The sequence below is a fragment of the Muntiacus reevesi genome, chromosome 12 (genome assembly GCF_963930625.1).
Source record: "Muntiacus reevesi chromosome 12, mMunRee1.1, whole genome shotgun sequence".
NCBI classification, from domain to species: domain Eukaryota; kingdom Metazoa; phylum Chordata; class Mammalia; order Artiodactyla; family Cervidae; genus Muntiacus; species Muntiacus reevesi.
In genome coordinates, this window is record NC_089260.1 from 9,761,996 (window position 1) to 9,779,408 (window position 17,413).

Consider the following 17,413-nt stretch of genomic DNA (forward strand, 5'->3'; position numbering starts at 1 on the left):
CTGTGTTGTTCAATGTGGCATGAGACACAAATGTAAGGTGACTTTTTATAAGCATTATTATCCTTCCATATTGCAGTCATGGCCCAAACACTTTTGTCAACAGAAAATGGGTGAGCAAGACTCTCATCATCAGGAAAGTCTGACTCCAAACGGCAGATGCCTTGGAAAATGACCACTTTGCACATTTAGGTTCCACCTCATCTCACTCCGAAGCTGCCAGGTCAACTGACTGGAGCTTCATAAACCTAAATCAGCACATTTTGATTCTAAGTGACCACTTTCCTCATTTGCATTCAGGTAGGTCTTGCATGTTGGAATCTGTTCAGTGTAAACCTCAGTGAAAAATCCCCTTGGCTGAGAGTCATTGGAGGAAGTTAAACATCACCTCGGGGAAGCTTCCTGAGAAGCAGGACTGAAGACATGATCAAATCCTTTCTTACTCCAGCCCTACCTCCCAGGATAGACCGTGCAGCTTCACACTCAAGAGTGTGGAAGAAGAAACGAACCAGATCTTGCTCTCCTCTTTCCTCCAGGCTTGGTTGTATTATCTTTGCCTTCCTTGAGCTTCCAGTGACTACTCTTTTCCATTCTTTACTCTTCGTAAAACTGTGTTTTGATACCAGTTCTGCCCAGCAACAACACAGCATAAAAACATGTGCTTGTACATCAAAACATTGTAGCAGAGACAGTGGAAACCTTGTTTACAAAGACCGGTGGTCTAAGCCCTTCATTGTGTTTAATCCCCACAAAAACCCCTTTTGATAGATGAGAAAACTAAGGCTTGGGGAGGTGAAAAGTTTTGCTTAGGATATGCAAATGTAAGTGTAAGAGACGTTCTGCAAACCAGAGTGTATCTGACATGCATATCTGAGTTCTTGAACCCAGAGCTAGGGCTGTGCAGACAGGGGCCCCGGTGGTGTGCTGGGAGGGCAAGAAGCCTTGGGGTCATCATGGCTCCCTTACTTAAAGACTGCTTTGTGCAAAAAAATATTTTATATTAAACCAGTCAGGATCTCTTACGTAGTAGAAAGCTATGAGGACATTCATTTTAAATTTTAAAAATGTAAGAATTCAAGTAATTGCAAGTGTGTTGTGACTTGTCATGGGAGCAGCCCAGTGAGGGACAGCAAACTGTGAATACCACACAGGGCTCCGTTGTTTTTCAGTTGCTAAGTCGTGTCCAGCTCTTTGCGACCCCGTGAACTACGGCACACAAGGTTTCCCTGGTTTTCACCATCTCCCTGAGTTTTGTCAAACTCATGTCCATTGAATCAGTTATGCCATCCAACCATCTCATCCTCTGTTGTCCCCTTCTACTCCTGCCTTCAATCTTTCCCAGCATCAGGGTCTTTTCTGATGAGCTGGCTCTTCGCAACAGGTGGCCAAAGTACTGGAGTTTCAGCTTCAGCATCAGTCCTTCCAAAGAATATTCAGGGCTGACTTCCTTTAAGATTGACTGGTTTGATTTCCTTGCAGTCCAAGGACTCTCAAGAATCTTCTCCAGCATCACAGTTTGAAAGCATCAGTTCTTCAGTGCTCTGCCTTCTTTATGGTCCAACATTCACATCCATATGTTGACTACTGGAAAAACCATAGCTTTGACTAGATGGACCTTTGTCAGCAAAGTGATGTCTCTACTTTTTAACATGCTGTTTAGGTTTGTCACAACTTTTCTTCCAACGAGCAAGAGTCTTAACTTCATGGCTGCAGTCACCATCTGCAGTGATTTTGGAGCACAAGAAAATAAAGTCTCTCACTGTTTCCATTGTTTCCCCATCTATTTGCCATAAAGTGATGGGACCAGATGCTTTTTCACTCTCCTCTTTCACTTTCATCAAGAGGCTCTTTAGTTCCCTTTTTCTTTCTGCCATTAGTGTGGTATTATCTGCATATCTGAGTTGCTATTTCGCCCAGGAATCTTGATTCCAGCTTGGGATTCATCCAGCCTGGCATTTCCCATGATGTACTCTGCATGAAGTTAAATGGGCAGGGTAACAATATACAGCCTTGACATACTCCTTTTCCTATTTTACATTCCTCTAATAACTTGTTCTAGAAACCAGTGGTTCTTTAAACCTGCCCACATATTAGCATTGCCAGGAATGTTTTTTTAAGTACCCATGTATAGGCTGTACCAACAATAATTTTGATTTAATTGATATGGAGTGTGCCCTAAAAGCTCCCTTACTAGCGTTGAGAGTGACTTCCCAAACAAAAAGCACATATCACACTGTCATTTAGGTAAACATGATTTAAAACATTTCTTTTCATTCATTTAAATACACGCTTATTATACGCCATCTTGAGCAGGTCTCTCTGCTGGGCACAATGATACTTATAACGAGTATAGTAATTCAGGTCTGAAATATATTGCCTTCAGGTCTGAAGGACTGTAAACTAATTAGACCACTTCCTAACTTTCAATTGCCTCACTTCAGCCCTTAGGTAGATTACTATCAAGAGTAGTTTGAATAAACTGGTTTTTTTTAGCCTATATCTGGTGGCAAATAAAATGACAGAGGAAAGAAAGTGATCATTTCCCCATAATGTTACCAAGAGGCAAAGTTCTTAGAGGACCAGTTCTAAATGAAGGTGAAGTAAAGACAGGGAAAAGAGGAAAGAATAAAAATACAACAGAAAGGGAAATGGGTCACTGGCTGAAAATATACCTCACTGAATTTTGAATCCCTCCAGATCAGGTGTTGAAAGATTGCTAAGCCATGTTGAAATGAAAGATGCTGATTTTAAGCATATGAGACATTTCCGCCAAACAAGTTATTGCAACAGTGACACGCAAGAATGAGGATAACAGTGAGAGAAAGGGAGGGAGAGAGAAACAGAGAAAGACAGAGAGAGGGACAGAGGAAATAAAGACTCCAGCAAAGGAATTATAGACGTTGTCCTTTTAGGAAGCTGTGCTTTGAAGTGGTGCTCACAGAATATAATTTCACTCATACTTTTACTGATTTGAAAATTTTTTAATTCCAATACCCAGCATGATAAACAGACACTTCGTGGAATTTTAACTTATGAATTCAGGACCCAGTCCACCTTCCGGCTGTCTGTTTGCAAATTTGGATTTGAAGGTTCACAATTAAGTTGAATAACACATGCAACACAGGCATGTAAATGCACCCTTGTTCCTCCTATCATACTGTAACTATTATGCTATTTTGGACACCTATATGTGTGGAACAGTGTTCTGAGCACTTCCAGTGGTTAAACCGCTTCAGCATCGCAATAGCCCTGTTACGTGCTACTTCGGTACTTCGTAGAGCAGAGTTCCCTGCCCTAGATCTCCTTTCCCAGATCTCCCTTCGAGAGAGAATGGGCTTTGAGGAGCCGTAGTTATCACTATCAGAGTCTCCGGCTGCCTATATTTGGGAATCTGTCCCAGCTTTCACTCCAAGACCCCTGTGTTTCTGGTCTGCTCCCAGCCAATGACCGAGCCAGTGCGGGTCCTAACGCCGAGACACCTGAGTTCAACATGGTCTTATTTTAATGGACGATGTTTACTTGGGGCTCCCCATCAGCCTGACCAAGACTTTCTCAGAACCGCTCTGCAGTGTGAGACTCTCCCTGCAGGACTCTCTCCCACTCTCCTTTCACGGATGTTAGACCTGCACGATGGTCGGGAGGGTCCCCGTGACTGTTCTCTTTCCCGTTTCTACTTTGTAGATGCTTCTCCCCAGTTCTTGTGCATCTAAGTCTGTCTTGCATCTGATTCTCAGAGTTCTGGAACAGACACATTTTGGTTAACCATGCTCAACGGGGAGCTTCATTAAAAACATCCAAGATCACGTGACCAGAATGTAATGAGACCTTTCAATCCAGGCAAAGTGACTTCAGAGTGTCTCTCTTATTGATTATCTCATTCCCACTTTCCAAACTGAGAACTCCTTGGGCGGAAGGGGACTGGGATGTGGGCCACGTTGCATCTCTAAGGAAATGGAACTCTGATGGATTTGAGGGGGGCAGTGACAGAAAGATCATGGCATCGCTGGCAGGATATTCATCTCAGCTGCTGGGAGCACAGGGCGTTGCTGCTCTCTCAGCTGAGCTGCACTTAGCTTTCAGGCCCAGGGAGTCTGAAAGGAAAGATTTGTCATTGAGATTTAAAGTGCGGAAATAAATGTGCCCTGTCTCATGGACTGGAGAAAACTGTTACTTAACAATCACACATTATTCAATGTAATGAATGGCAGAACCAGAGGAATCTCTCTTGGTTCTTTCCTAAGTTCCTTGCAGGCGCTGAGGCATGTTATGGAGGTCAACAATGTGAAGGACACCCAGACTCTGGTAGGAGGCGAACCTGAGTTCAAACATCTGCCCCTAATTATCAGGGTGACACTACAAATATTTAATCTGATGGCACTTCAACTTTTTCATCTGAACTCTAGAAATATATTTTTAAATGTTAAGGCAGTACATGTGATAATGTAAATTTTTGTGATGCATCATAGTAAGCTCTCCAAATTTTTATTTTCCCCAGACATTAATTTATCTGTGTGGTTTAGTTTCCCCATGAACTGAAATGCCTTTCAAGTACTGGGAAGGCCACAGTCAGCAAGAATGAGAGCTTACTCCTACTTCTTACCATCCGAACTATGGTGGATTAGCCTATGTTTGTTAGGTTTTCATATCAGCACCACATATCAGATGTGGTATCTCTGTGTGTTATTCAAGGAGTAAAATCAATTTCTTTTCACCCTGCTGAATGAGCACACAGTCAAGCCAACGTTTTCATATCTCCCACTTCTCTGTGTGGGACTTGTTTATGGGTGGTAGAGATTCAAGATTTTTCCTTGCTTGTCTTCAAAGACATCATTCTGACCACTCCACATAGTCTTCACAGTCTATGAAATGTCTTGGGTACAACAGAGGGGATGAGCAGATGGTCCTGAGACCACCATCTCATGTAGATCAGAGCTTCTCCCCTTTCAAAGATTCTCTTTGAAGAAAAGATAAAGTGATTTCTGTTGTATCATTGCACAGCAAATCAATCCACAATGTAGCGACTCGCACAAACAGTAAGACTTTTATCTTCTCTCGGTTTCTCTGGGTCAGAAATTTGGAAAGGATTTGTTTGGCTTGTTCTTTCTAGAAGAGGGGCTCATGCAGGTGTGGTCAGATGGCTAGAGCTGGAGCAGCTGAGGGCTGGCAAAGCTTCTCTCTTCATTTAGGCCCAGAGATACTCCATGTGGTCTTTCCACGTGCGTGCATTTGAACTTTCACAGCACAACAGCCTTAGGGTAGTTCCACTGCTTACCTGGAGATTTGTGCATGAGCCCCGGGGCTCAGGCTCCAAGGCCAAAGCCATATCACTTCTTATTACCAAGCATCAGAATTCATAGTCACTTCCACCACATTCTATTGGTTATAAGCAAGTTACAACCCCACTCAGAACCAAGAGGGAAATTAGGCTCTACAGTTTTCTAAGAAAATGGCAAGGTTCTAGAACAATATGTGGCATCATTATGGCTTCTTGGGAAAATACAATCAGTCACAGGTAGACAGAGATGAATATGATAGAGATCAAGATGCTTGAATCCACTGAATGACAGTCTGTTGAATGTGTGTATATATATATATATATATCTATGTCGATGTGTGCCTGAGGGCTTAGTTGCTTCAGTTGTGTCCGACTCTTTGTGACTCTACGGACTGTAGTCTGCCAGGCTCCTCCCTCCTCCAGGGGATCTTGTCCAGGGATCGAGCCCCAGTCTCTTACGTCTCCTGCATTGACAGGAGGGTTCTTTACCACTAGCGCTACCTGGGAAGTCCACACACATATGTCAATATCTATATATGTTACACTCACACATATACACACACATACACTAAGGTTTCTCAAAGTATGGTCTGTGGCCCCCTTCCAGTAATTGAATCATCTGAGAGCTGGCTGAAATTGCTTGACAGAAATACTATCCACTCTCAGGGACGGTTTGCATTTCATTTTCCTCAAGTTGTAATGGATTCTAGTCCCACTGCAGCTGCAAAGAGGTGTATGAATGTGATGCATGGAGAACTGCTCCTAAGTGACCCTGCAATCTCTGACTGAGCTGCTTGACTTAAAATCAAGCCCCCTCTTCCAGGGGAATCTAAATGAGATTGGTCTCCAACCTTGTCCACTCCAATGTAGAGGTAGCACCCGAATTCAGCTTTCCACAGGTTCTGTGGGTTCTTTCTCCTTACAGGAGGAGCTGTAATTTCCCAAAAGCTTCAAACATCTGAAGTATTGGTCATTTTCTATTATTAGACAACTTCCATAAATAACCAGTAACCTGTAACTTTGACTCTCTGCCATTCACGCACTTTGCATGTCCCTGTCACACATACTCTCTACCTTAGAGATCGAGAGGGATGAATATCCCTGTTTGCGAACACAAATTCACATTTCACATAGCCTCACACCTAGCAATCTTATCAGGTTGTCCTTTTCTCTGATGTCTGTGATGTTTCCTTTTGCAGAGTCCTTTAGAATGCTCATTTATTTTGGAAGTAGACAATTATACACATTGAGGTTTATAAATTTTGACCTTGATCTTATGCAAACTAAAATGATACAGTTAAAGATCCTGGGTATAAAACTGAAAAATGTTGGCTTTCTTATTTGTCAGCTCATTCACCTTGACCACTTGCAGTTATTTGACTAGATTTCCACATTTAATAAATGAATTGGTTACTCACGGCAAAATTATTGGCCTTTGTATTAGAATATTTTACTTGTAGGTACCTCATATTTAGCATGTTGACATTTCTGAAATCACAAACTGACTGTTTATAGAACAAAAGCAACTTTCAGCCATGCTTCTGTAGCCTGTAAATTTTTTAAATGTTTGAATTAACAGCTAGGATAATATAAAGTTAGAGAGACAGCTTTAAAAATGGGATATCTAGTTTTTCTTGAAAATCATCAGAGCTGACACCACAGGCACGCATTGCTTTTTGCCAATAATCAGTGGATGGTAAGTAGCTGTTCCCTTCACACCTGGCTGCTGGGTAATCTGCTTTCCTTATTTTGCATAACCTCCTTGGCCCCTGAGGATGTTAAATTTGAGACACTTAATAAATTTCATATCTCAAATATTCAGCTTATAAAATGATGAATAGTAATGAAGCTCGTATTTTAACTGACATATCTATGGAAATACAGAGGAGCAATGGAAAACATCAAAAGAGCTTCTCAATGTACAATCACCCAAGAGTAATAGTAGAGCTATTCGGTAGTAATTTATCTGTCAACCTCAATACGTACCCAAATACATGGCATAAAATCCATGCAATAGAACTCATGCACTTTATTCTTAGGTGAGTACCCTAAACCCTCATTCAACACCCATTTGCTCTTATTTTAAGTCATACAAGTAGAAAGCTTAGAAAGGGCAACAAAGATTTTACAAATAACCATAATCTCATCATACAGAATACTCTTTAGAGTATACTATAAAGTCTCTTGCTCTTTTTAGGCAACAGAATGCAAATTTATAAAAATAATATTGGTATCATGCTGTATATGTAGTGTATCTCTAAATATACATTATATATCATCTTTTAACACATTTTTTCAATTAATGCACTCCTAATTTTCCCTTGCAATTTTTTCCTGTATTTTTAATATTAATAACTATGGTATTTCACTAAATAGGCTTACCATGATTTATTTAGCCTAACTTTTCCAGTTATTATTATTATTAACATTATTTAATAAACATCCTTGAAAATGAAACTTTCACTTTATATTCATGATTATTTTGTCAGTATGCTGCATGACTATAACCACTTAGTATAAAGCACTGGAAGAGGGCAATGCTCACTCAAGTGATAAGCACATCTTTAAGACTTTGCCTGCTTATTTTGGAAATACCTCTATCTTAGTCTGGGGTGCTTTAATAAACCAGATGACTTATATAAACAGTTACAGTTCTGGAGGCTGGGAAGTCCAAGACTTTGGTATCAGTGGGTTTGGTATCTGCTGAGATTACTTCCTGGTTCACAGATGGCCATCTTTGCACTGTATCCCGAAGGGGCAAGGTGCTGTCAATAGATGTCATTTATAAGGGCACTAATCCCATTCATAAGGAATCATCCTCATGACCTAATCATCTCAATTGCCCTACTTCAAAACACCATCACAGTGGGGATTAGGTTTCATCATATGAATTTTGGATCCCAGATATTGCATAAAAGTTTATTAAATAGTTAAGCTAATAAACATATTTTTCTTTTTTAAGTGGTAAGTTTCAATCAGGCTTCCCAGGTGATTCTGTGGTAAAGAATTTCCCTGCCAAGCAGGAGATGCTGGTTCCATCCCTGAGTCAGGAAGAGCCCCTGGAGAAAGAACTGGCAACCCACTCCAGTACATTTACCTGGAAAATCCCATGGACAGAGGAGCCTAGCAGTCTATAGTCCATGGGGTTGCAAAGCAACTAAACAACACAAAATTTCAATTAGATTAGTTGATATTCTAGTGATAGTATTATAAATAAGTATGACTGATCATCAGAGTTCTGATAAAAAGTGGTACACTAGGGAAGGGAATGGCAAACCACTTCTGTATTCTTGCCTTGAGAACCCCATGAATAGTATGACAGGGCAAAAAGATAGGACACAAAAGATGAATAGGGATGACTGGGGATGACTACTCCCCAGGTCGGTAGGTACCCAATATGCTCCTGGAGATCCGTGGAGAAATAACTCCAGAAAGAATGAAGAGACAGACCCAAAGCAAAACAACACCCAGCTGTTGATGTGACTGGTGATGAAAGTAAAGTCCAATGCTATAAAGAACGATATTGCATAGGAACCTAGAATGTTAGGCCCATGAATCAGCGTAAATTGGAAGTGGTCACACAGGAGACGGCAAGACTGAACAGCGACATTCTAGGAATCGGTGAACTAAAATGGATTGAATGGGTGAATTTAACTCAAATGACCGTTATATCTACTACTGTGGACAAGAATCCCTTAGAAGAAATGGAGTAGCCCTCATAGTCAACAAAAGAGTCTAAAATGCAATTCTTGAGTGCAATCTCAAAAACGACAGATTGATCTCTGCTCATTTCCAAGGAAAACCATTCAATATCATGGTAATCCAAGTCTTTGCCCCAAACAATAATGCTGAAGAGCTGAAGTTGAATGGTTTTATGAAGACCTACAAGACCTTCTAGAACTAACACCCAAAAAAGAAATCCATTTCATTATCGGGGACAGGAATGCAAAAGTAGGAAATCAAGAGATACCTGGAATACCAAGCAAGTGTGACCTTGGAGTACAGAATAAAGTAGGGCAAAGGCTAATAGAGTTTTGCCAAGAGAATGCACTGGTCATAGCAAACTCCCTCTTCCAACAACACAAGAGAAGACTCTACACATGGACATCACCAGATGGTCAATACCAAAATCAGATTGATTATATTCTTTGCAGCCAAAGATGGAGAAGCTCTACAGAGTCAGCAAAAACAAGACCAGGAGCTGACTGTGGCTCAGATCATGAACTCCGTACTGCCAACTTCAGACTTAAATTAAAGAAAGTAGGGAAAACCACTAGGCCATTCAGGTATGACTTAAATCAAATCCTTACAATTATTCAGTGGAAGTGACAAAGAGATTCAAGGGACTAGATCTGACAGAGTGCCTGAAGAACCATGGATGGACCTTTGTGACATCGTACAGGAGGCAATGATTAAGACCATTCCCAAGAAAAAGAAATGCAAAAAGGCAAAATGGTTGTCTGAGGAGGACTTACAAATAACTGAGAAGGGAAGAGAAGCGAAAAGCAAAGGAAAAAGGAAAGATATACTAATTTGAAAGCAGAGTTCCAAAGAATAGCAAGGAGAGATAAGACTTCCTTAGTGATCAATGCAAAGAAATAGAGGAAAACAATAGAATGGGAAAGACTAAAGATCTCTTCAAGAAAACTCGAGATACCAAGGGAACATTTTATGCAAAGGTGGGCGCAATAAAGACAGAAATGGTAGGGACCTAACAGAAGCAGAAGATATTAAGAAGAGGTGGCAAGAATACACAGAAGAACTACACAAAAAAGATCTTCATGACCCAGATAACCACAGTGGTGTGATCACCCACCTAGAGCCAGACATCTTGAAATGCAAAGCCAAGTGGACCTTAGAAAGCATCACTATGAACAAAGCTACTAGAGGTGATGGATTTCCAGTTGAGCTACTTCAAATCCTAAAAGTGATGCTGTCAAAGTGCTGCACTCAATATGCCATCAAATTTGGAAAACTCAGCAGTGGCCACAGGACTGGAAAAGGTCAGTTTTCATTCCAATCCCAAAGAAAAGCAATGCCAAAGAATGTTCAAAGTACCATACAATTGCACTCATCTCTCACACTAGCAGAGTAATGCTCAAAATTCTCCAAGCCAGGCTTCAGCAAAATGTGAACCATGAACTTCCAGATGTTCAAGCTGGATTTAGAAAAGGTAGAGGAACCAGAGATCAAATTGCTAACATCCTCTGGATCATTGAAAAAGCAAGAGAGTTCCAGAAAAACATCTACTTCTGCTTTATTGACTACATCAAAGCTTTTGACTGTGTGGATCACGATAAACTGTAGAAAATTCTGGAAGAGATGGGAATACCAGACCACCTGTCTTGCCTCCTGAGAAATATGTATGCAGGTCAGGAAGCAACAGTTAGAACTGGACATGGAACAACAGACTGGTTCCAAATCGGGAAAGGAGTACATCAAGGCTGTATATTGTCACCATGCTTATTTAACTTATATGCAGAGTACATCATGAGAAATGCTGGGCTGGATGAAACACAAGCAGAAATCAATATTGCAGGGAGAAATATCAATAACCTCAGATATGGAGATGACACCACTCTTATGGCAGAAAGCGAAGAAGAATTAAAGAGCCTCTTGATGAAAGTGTAAGAGGAGAGTGAAAAAGTTCACTTAAAACTCAAGATTATAGATCAATGGACCAAAATAGAAAGCCCAGAGATAAATCCACGCACCTATGGACACCTTATCTTTGACAAAGGAGGCAAGAATATACAATGGAGAAAAGACAATGTCTTTAACAAGTGGTCCTGGGAAAACTAGTTAACCACCTGTAAGAGAATGAAACTAGAACACTTTCTAACACCATGCACAAAAATAAACTCAAAATAGATTAAAGATCTAAGTGTAAGACCAGAAACTATAAACCTCCTAGAGGAAAACATATGCAAAACACTGTCTGACATAAATCACAGCAGGATCCTCTATGTCCCACCTCCCAGAGTAATAGAAATAAAAGCAAAAATTAACAACTGGGACCTAATTAAACTTAAAAGCTTTTGCACAATGAAGGAAACTATAAGCAAAGTGAAAAGACAGCCTTCAGAATGGGAGAAAATAACAGCAACTGAAACAACTAACAAAGAATAAACCTTCAAAATATATAGGCAGCACATGCAGCTCAATACCAGAAAAGTGAACGACCCAATCAAAAAATGGGCCAAAGAACTAAACAGACATTTCTCCAAAGACATACGGATGGCTAACAAAAACATGAAAAGATGCTCATCATCACTTGTTATCAGAGAACTGAAAATCAAAACCATAATGAGGTACCATCTCACACTGGTCAGAATGACTACTACCAAAAAGTCTACAAAAAATTAATGCTGGAGAGGGTGTGGAGAAAAGGGAAACCTCCTACACTGTTGGTGGGAATGCAAACTAGTACAGCCACTATGGAGAACAGTGTGGAGATTCCTTAAAGACCTGGAAATAGAACTGCCATATGACCCAGCAATCCCACTCCTGGGCATACACACCAAGGAGACCAGAATTGAAAGAGACATGTGTACCCCAATGTTCATCGCAGTACTGTTTATAATAGCCAGGACTTGGAAGCAACCTGGATGTCCATCAGCAGACGAATGGATAAGAAAGCTGTGGTACATATACACAATGGAATACTACTCAGCTATTAAAGAGAATGCATTTGAATCAGTTTTAATGAGGTGGATGAAACTGGAGCCTATTATACAGAGTGAAGTAAGTCAGAAAGAAAAACACCAAAACAGTATATTAACACATATATATGGAAGTTATAAAGATGGTAATGATGACCCTATTTGTGAGACAGCAAAAGAGACACAGATATAAAGAACAGACGTTTGGACTCTGTGGGAGAAGGTGAGGGTGAGATGATTTGAGAGGATATCATTGAAACATGTATATTAGCATATGTGAAATAGATCACCAGTCCAAGTTCAAAGCATGAATCAGGGCACTCAAAGCTGGTGCACTGAGATGACCCAGAGGGATGGGATAGGGAGGGAGGTGGGGGGAACAGATGGGACAGGGGGACACATGTACACCCATGGCTGATTCATGTCAATGTTTGGCAAAAACCACTACAGTACTGTAAATTAATTAGCCTCCAATTAAAATAAATAAACACAATTCTTAAAAAAAGCTCAACATTCCGAAAACTAAGACAATGGCATCTGGTCCCATCATGGCAAATAGATGGGGGAAACAATGGAAACCGTGAGAGACTTTATTTTGGGGGACTCCAAAATCACTGCTGATGGTGACTGCAGCCATGAAATTAAAAGACACTTGCTCCTTGGAAGAAAAGCTATGACTAACTTAGACAGCATATTAAAAATCAGAGACATGTCTTTGCCAACAAATGTCCATCTAGTCAAAGCTATTGTTTTTCCAGTAGTCATGTATGGATGTGAGAGTTGGACTATAAAGAAAGTTGAGCACCAAAGAATTGATGCTTTTGAACAGTGGTGTTGGAGAAGACTCTTGAGAGTCCCTTGGACTGCAAGGAAATAAAACCAGTCCTTCCTAAAGGAAATCAGTCCTGAATATTCATTCAAAGGACTGATGTTGAAGCTGAAACTCCAATACTTTGGCCACCTGATGTGAAGAATTACTCCTTGGAAAAGACCCTGATACTGGGAAAGATTGAAGGTGGGAGGAGAAGGGGATGACAGAGGATGAGATAGTTGGATGGCATCACTGACTCAATGGACATGAGTTTGAGCAAGCTCCAGGAGTTGGTGAAGGACAGGGAAGCCTGGCGTGCTGCAGTCCATGGCATCACAAAGAGTCAGACATGACTGAGGGACTGAATTGAACTGATCATTTTTTGAGAATCCATTTATGATATCAATTATCATTGCCACAACCATGCTACATTAAAAATGATCACATCAGATATCAAACACAACTAAATATTTATTTTGGGTCTGTGGGTCAGAAATTTAGGTTGAGAATTTCTAATATTAAATAAGTTCACTCATAACTAGTGGTGAGCAGTTATGTGCAGTCTTAGCTGGGTGAATTGTAGCTACTTGGAGTTCCCCAACTGTTTCTCACACCCAGAAAGCTGCCTGGCCACATAGCCATTTCTCATGGTGATGGCAGGGAAGAATGAGTGAGGTGCTTTGGTACTTTTTCTAGACTCTTCTTGGGTCACAGCCCATTGGCCAAGCCAAGTCACATGGTCAAGTCCAAAGCCAGAGTGAGGAGATACAGCAGTTACATAGCAATGGATGTGGCTGCAGAAAGATGTGCTAGATTTGGTCAATAATGCAGTCTTCCACTCTATAAAAAACATTTATACATTTTTTTCTATTTTTAGAGTGTTATTCTAGGTTTCAGAGCTGGTATTGTTAACACACTGATTGGCAAGCACACTTGAGAAACCTATTAAATGTGGGAAAGATAACACGCCTGATACCTCTTTACAATTCCACTTGTAGAGACAAGCCAGAAAAATATTGTATACGAATGGAAAAATAACATTATGGAAGAAGCAATTATTGGGATACAGCTAAACAAATCTGATATAGCTGGAGAAAATTTTTCTCTTGGCCTTGACTGACATGTATTCATTTCAGAACCAAAATTGAAAAGAGCATCTGGTATTTTATAACAAGTCTTTGTTACAGTTTATTTTTAAGCTTGCATTTTATCATCCAACACAAAGTTAATTTCATATAAAACTAATTCCATGAGAGCATCAGGATGGATAAATGCTCATTGAGTAAGTGAATGCTGGGTTTAATCAATTGATATTTCAATTATGTGCTACAACAAATTAATAGCAGAAATCTTTCTGCCTTCTAATTCATCCCAACAGGAATAGATTACATACGCATTTCTATTTCTCCCTACCAACAGACTAATTTTTCTTATGGGCAGAAACAGTGGGGGGAAAAGAGTATATCATATATTCTTTTCACAAAAATCTATCTTATCTGAGAAGTCTCACTAATATGATAAGATTGAGGAGAATATTAGTTAAGGAAACTTAGCAGATGAAAATCAGAAAACTGTTAGTTGGTGGAAAGAAACACTATACAGTTGTCCATTGAGATAATAAGATAATATTTAGAATTAGGAAAAACATGCTAATGAACTTTGTTTCATTATTAAAACTGAAGACATTACTTAAATCATGTTGAATTTTTTTATGTGCCTGAGACAAAATTGATGTAGAATAGCATTGTTAAAAAATAAACCATACATTTTAAAAATGCTAAATTATTATTATTGCTTTTAAAGGTTTGAAGTACTGATATATATTATAACATGAATGAAAATTGAAAATATTATGCTAAGTGAAAGAAGCCAGTCATAAAACATCACATGTAGCATGATTCCATTCATGAAATATGTTTAAGATAGGCAAACCTAAAGAAACAGAGAGATTAGAAGCTGCCTAGGTGTAGGGCAGGGAGCAGCTATGAGGAATGATGGCTAATAGATATTGTATTTCTTTGAGATTTTGAGCTATTCTAAAATTAGATTATGATGCTATTTATACAAGCCTGAATATAATAAAAAGTCATTGAACTATATACTTTAAGTTGGTAAATTTTATGGAATGTATCTTAACAAAATTGTAAAAAAATTATAAAATTGAAAATCTAGCAGTGATGCTTAAGAGAGAGGCAAACATTATGAAGGATATTGGATGCAAAGAGCATATCTATTCATCATTAAACAGCATTAATCAATTGGAATTTTTAACTAAAATTACATAAATAATTTAAAATGAATTATAATAGCATTTAGATTTAAGTAAACTGAACCGAGTCATTTTTATTATTAGTGCAATGAAAATAAGATTCATGGAAAGATATGAGCTCCCTTTGAGTCTAAAGAAGGCAAAGAGAAAATAGAAGATCATAGAGATATAATGAAGGGATAGAGGTAAAGTACCAGGAAGGAAATGAAGGAATTTGAAAAGGAAAAAATGAAATAAACTTGGAAAGAAGTCTTGGAGGAAAATAATGAGTTCTACCCTAAGACTCACGCTTCTATCCTTGTTATAGTTAGATGGCCAGGTAAGACATGCTGCCTTCCAAGCTGAAGCATGGTAGTATGGCTTTTCAGTTTCTTTTATTATCTTTTTTTCTGAAAGAATCATTCATGTTCATATTCACAAAATATTTTTGAAACAAATATAAATTACATCTTCAATCTCCTAGTCATATTATGTATACATAGATTCACAGAACCCACCCAACCTAGCCCAGACTTCTTGAGAAAAAGTAGCTAATTTACATATATTCTCAACGTTTAGATTTGTTTGTTCATATATAATTTTTTTTAACTTTTATTCAAGATTCTCATGTTTGTCTGTGGAAATTCTCTAGAACAAATGCGGTCCTTTAAGAATCAATGCAGATGCCTGATATATACCTGAGTACAACATGTCACATCCCAAGTATACACACTAATGTCTAAAACCAAAAAGTGGTGTTTACAGACAGTCCACTCTCATGATCAGCTTCAGGTAGCCTTAGAATGCCCATAAATTCTGAAATAGGTATTGATCTATATTATATATTCCTTGTCACTTTTGTTGAATCTGCCTGCTCATATCACACACAGCATTCATATCGAATTACTTATTTCTTCTCTGTCAAACAAAAGCTTAACCTTTGGGTAGACTTAATAGTTTATGAACTACACAAGGTTTATATGTGGCCAAATAAAAGCTGAAGTGCATTCAGAGAAAGCAGACAGGGAAGGCCACCCAATTCAATCTGAATCAAAGAAAGCAAATGACAGCTCAGAGTTTCTGTTGCCCAAGGTGAGACTTTAAAATTGCAGTCACTCTGCAGTGTTTAGAGCTTCAGGATGCAGTTTAGGGCAGAAAATAAAAGAGACTGAGTATTTAAAGTACAATTAAACGAGCATTTAATAACAGTAACAAATCAGCCCAAAAATGGTTTGTCCTAATTTGAAACATCTCTAGTGTTCCACACGCTGATGTTGACAGGGATAGTGGTTACATGACCCATATTCATTTTGGGAAGTTTTCACATGTAAAATGAACACAATCCTTTGGTCTCTGCACTGTTTTTTGTTGTTGTTGTTTGTATTTTTTTTTTTTTTTTTTACTCTTGGGATTCACTGCTCCCAGATGTGACAAATACTTAGATGACAAATAACAAAGAGCAAGAAGAAATAAACTCAATATTGAAGTTATATAACCATACAACTTAATCCTTTCTTACTTTATAGATTGTAAGATTCCAGTTTGTTACAATTAGACAGCATGTCTTTATTGCCTCTAACCAAATATGTTTATATTACTGAGGCCCTCTTGAATTATCCCATCTGAAATGCAAAACTATAGAAACATGTTAGGAATATACCATTTAGGCTATGAAAAGATTACAGCAATTTTCATTCACATGGTTTTATTAATATATAGCATAGACCTAAACACTCAGAAAATTAAGTTTGGTTTTGGAGCATAGTATTACTGAATAGATACGAACCAAGAAATAGAAAAACATAGGTCATATGAAATCACAGAATAAAAATTAAAATCAGAATTTAGACAGATGAGATATAAAGGGAACATTAGCAGAGTTATTGCAAAAATGATTAAAATGTCAAGATATTGATGCTTTAGAGATAAACAAAATTATTAATAACGAGCATTTCAAGCAGCTTTGGTACAGAATTTTAGAAATGAAAAAGGATTTTTGAAATGAAAAAGGATTTCAGAAAACATAAAAAAGATAAACAAAATTGTTCTCACATTGGGAGATATATACCCACACAAAAGAAATTTGTAAACTGTATCTTATCTCAAATCATTTCTAGACAAGGTAGTATATAACAAAGAGCTAATTAAGATACATTTTGATACAAGTGGTCTCCTACAATGATGCCTTATGGATTAGACCAGTTTTAGAAGCAAAGGATAACTGTTAGATAACGATGCTTATATACATTAGGAGGAAAAAGGTTTACTATAATTATGGAATTATGCTTTTATCATTTCAATACATAAAAATAAAATTATATTAAATTTTATTTAATTATATTAAGGAATAAAATCATACTAAAATCTAATAACATTACTATATTATACCTTATAATTTACATGATATAAAATAACAAACT